The sequence below is a fragment of the Lathyrus oleraceus genome, chromosome 7, assembly GCF_024323335.1.
Source record: "Lathyrus oleraceus cultivar Zhongwan6 chromosome 7, CAAS_Psat_ZW6_1.0, whole genome shotgun sequence".
In the NCBI taxonomy this organism is placed as follows: Eukaryota; Viridiplantae; Streptophyta; class Magnoliopsida; order Fabales; family Fabaceae; genus Lathyrus; species Lathyrus oleraceus.
Genome location: NC_066585.1, coordinates 497879452 through 497883320, shown reverse-complemented (window position 1 = coordinate 497883320; position 3869 = coordinate 497879452). Strand labels below are relative to the sequence as shown.

The 3869-nt window shown below is 37.4% G+C and overlaps 1 non-coding gene across 1 annotated transcript; it reads left to right on the top strand.

The window, feature by feature from the left end:
• The first annotated feature begins 333 nt into the window (after positions 1–333).
• On the top strand, positions 334–439 carry LOC127108859 (small nucleolar RNA R71). The gene has a single exon (XR_007796362.1). It is a non-coding gene; the product is annotated as a small nucleolar RNA R71 (small nucleolar RNA).
• Positions 440–3869: the final 3430 nt, after the last annotated feature.

Sequence of the window (3869 nt, the reverse complement as noted above, 5' to 3'; positions counted from 1 at the left end):
CTTTAGATCCACAAAGTTCACACTCTGTGTGGACTGCCGCTGCGGTGTTAGAGTTTGTAGCAATATGTTCGACCTTAAGGACTAAAGCGTCCATCTTCACTTGCATCATGTCCATAGAACTTATCTCATGCATTCCACCTTGGGTCTCCTTTTTCTCCACTAATGCTCATTCAGTTCCCCATTGGTAATGGTTTTGGGCCATATCCTCAATTAGGTCACAAGCTTCAGGGTAAGGTTTGTTCATCAACGTGCCACCAGCGGCAGCGTCGATGCTCATCTTTGTGTTATAATGGAGTCCATTGTAGAAGGTATGAACGATCAGCCATTGTTCTAGATCATGGTGAAGACAGACTCTTAACAGCTCCTTGTATCTTTCCCAAGCTTCAAAAAGTGATTCTCCTTGGTTTTGAGTAAATCTAGTTATTTGGTTTCGAAGAACAGTAGTCTTACTAGGGGGAAAATATCTAGCAAGGAATACTCTCCTAAGGTCTTCCTAGGTAGTTATTGAGTTAGCTGGAAGTGAATCTAACCATGAACATGCTCTATCTCTGAGGGAGAAAGGAAATAATCTTAAACGAATCGCACTAGGTGAAGAACCATTGGATTTAAAGGTGTCGGCCAGTTGGATAAAGACTTTTAAATGTTGATTTGGGTTCTCAGTAGCGAGACCCGCGGATTGGTTTTGTTGCACTAATTGCAGTAAAGATGGTTTTAGTTTGAAATTGTTGGTAGGAATGAGGGGGTTTACTATAATAGAACTGGGTTCCTCGTCAGAGGGTAGGGCGAATTCCTTAAGAGGTCTCCGGTCGCGATTCTCGACCATAGCTTTCTTAATTCGGACGAGTAAGAGGCGTGTACGAGTGTAACGTTCGGGTTCCGCTAAAGGATCTACTAAATTTCCGGTACTACGGGTTCTTCGCATTTACCGGCTAATAATGCCTTAGTCTAGACGGTGTAACAACAGGGTACGAAATTTGATGAAGTTGGTCCCCGGAAACAGCGCCAAAAACTTGATCGCTATATTCACAAGTGCACGAATCACGTCAGAGTAATATAAAAGAATATCGATCCCACAGAGACCAAATCATCAATCTATCGATTACTATTGTTACGGTGTTTATCTAAGATGGTACAAATGAGATATTGATGTCGCAAAATAACAGTAAATAAAGAAAATGATAAATACAATGCAGATAAAGATTTGAATGTATTTCACGTCAGTTAAACGATGCTTCAATTGTCTAAATAGAACTACTTATGGGGCAATGTTTTCTACTCTTTAAAAGAATCCATTTAACAGGAACTTTCGCTTTCACGTATTCAGAACCGTGTTTACCCTTAAATTAAGGCCTTTTATTGTCACTTATAAAAGGTGCGCAGAACGCTAAAGTAGTAAACCTATTTTTAAGAAATAAGACTCGTAAGCTTATTTGAAAAGTGATTTTGATTCGAAAACTTTACCTAAGGAGTTTCCTGATTTTAAATCTATCAAAGCATTCGAAAACAGTTTTAAAAATTGTTTTTCCTTAAAGTGATAAAATTCCCTAGTTAACTAAGCCAGGGTGCTTTCGCACTCCTTGAGTAGTTAAAATTAACCAAGTTTGTTTTAGAAAACTCGAATTAAAAATCAAAACAGCCCCTAAAGCATTTCTACAGATGCAATATGTGAAACATCTCTTTAACCGCGATCCTTACATTCTAACCTTTGAAAGATTTAGCCAGACATGGTAATACAAACAAACACAACAATATTGATCATGATGAAAAATTGTTTAGAATGTAAGGCGTAAAGAACAAGTAAAGCGTGTAAAACAATTAAAACGAGCAATAAAGATAATAGCGAGAGAAAATTAAATAAAGTAAAGACAATGACAGGAATTAAGTAAAGTAAAGCATGGCAAGAAATTAAACAAAGTAAGGCATGGCAAGAAATTAAACAAAGTAAAGCATAGCAAGGAATTAAATAAAGTAAGGCATGGCAAGTAAAATAAAAAGGTGATTAAATTAGAACCTGCTCCAAACGAAGGCTTTAAATCTGGTACAAGAAAGTAAATAAACCTTTGACTTTGAAAATAAAGACGACAGCAAAATCAAAGTGCTCCAACTCAATTTCACTAAGGTGCGATAACCCCTCGATGTGACGGATTACCATTTTTACATATGATATTATAGTCTTAGTATTGTAAACTAAGTTGGATGATTTGGAAATGAACTAGAACGACTTATTTATAGAGGAACTTAGCAGCATGCAAAGACCAGAATACCCTTTAACTTCTCTTTAGTGGGAACGCGAAATGCAAAGGTGGGCCCGCCACCCCTCTATGGCGCCCGCCATGTGAGTAAATGGGAAGTTCATAGGACCGTGGCAGTTTCCTCCTGGTTGAGAGCTGATGTGTCATGGCTTCTCCTATAGCGGCCGCCATGCAGAACGCCATGAGTATAATTTTTTCCGAAAACCCTAATTTTATGGTCTTTTTGCTTCGTTTCTTCTAAAAAGGTCCTGAAAGAGCTAAATACCTGAAAACAACACAAAAGAAAGCATAACACAAGCAAAATGATTATAAAGACCTAAAAAACATGTGAAATCCGAGTCAAAAATGCGGTGTGATTCAGTGTGATCAATGGTCCATAAAAAATTCAAAAAAAATGAAGTCGGTAGCTTTGGGACAATCGATTGGTCCCTTGGAGCAATCGATTGGTCCGTGTTTCGGTTGTTTGATCCACTTGTCGATTTTGGCCGTAACTTCTGTTCCGTAAGTCCAAATGAGACTCCATTTGAAGTGTCAGAAAGATAACGCGCAAAGCTACCTTAAGGTAGTGCTTTGTGAATTATTTTAGTTATAATCATGTGACTATTGTAGAAATGTTTATGATGACTTGTATGATCAGTTAGCCAATTGTTGTGTTTATCCAATGATGTATTATTGTTCTGGTGAATTAACATTAATAAATTCCTATGAATTTGCATTTGTTGAGTTGTTACTATTTTATGGTTGTTGCATTTATTAATGTCGTAACATTGATTAATTGTCGTGTATGATGAATGACGTGGTGCATAAATTATGAGGTGTGCATGGTGATTCTTTTGGTGAAGGTTTAGGTGAAAATGCATGTTGTGTGCTCTGGTCCTATGGTGGGGATTGGGTGCGAATAACCAGTTTTAGGTGGGAATCGGTGAAACGTTACCTATAATGAATGTAACGATTTGGTGTGCTATGGCCATATGGTGGGTATCAGGAAAGAGATGAACCCGAGTGTTCATCAATGGTACTGTATGCATAATGAGTCATTTGTGGAGTATATTACATACATGATTGTGTATGTAGTTGATTGTTCATGATGTTGTTAATTAGATGTGAATATCTACAAGTTATTGTGAAGGGTGTGAGACTATGTGGTTGTTGATTGTGTAGTTGAATGTGTGATTGTTGTATGTTCTCTACTGTAGCGGGGTTTTCGTTACCTTTAGGTTTATTGACTAAACCAAAAGTCAACATACAATTCGAGTTGCCACTGCACTTTTATTTATCCAAAGGAAAGGCTAAAAAGCGAACACAAGTTAAGTAAGAAGTTTTTCAAATCAAAAACTAATAAAAAGGTCAGAGATCTGGGTAAGGGGGTTGGTTATGAAATGGGAAGGTTTTACGCACCCAAAACATCCTTAGTACTCTAAGGGAACCCTTTTTGCAAATATGTGTTGTAGGTTGGCATTTATGAAAAGATTTGTGCAAAAGATTGAGGGGATGAGAAGAGAATAGATTATATTTTATAAATTTGTTGTTTGAATGGATGAACCCATTGCCTACGTATCATCACAAAGGAGGATCAAAAACTCGTAGTTCGGGGTAAAAATCACAAAGATTGGTGAA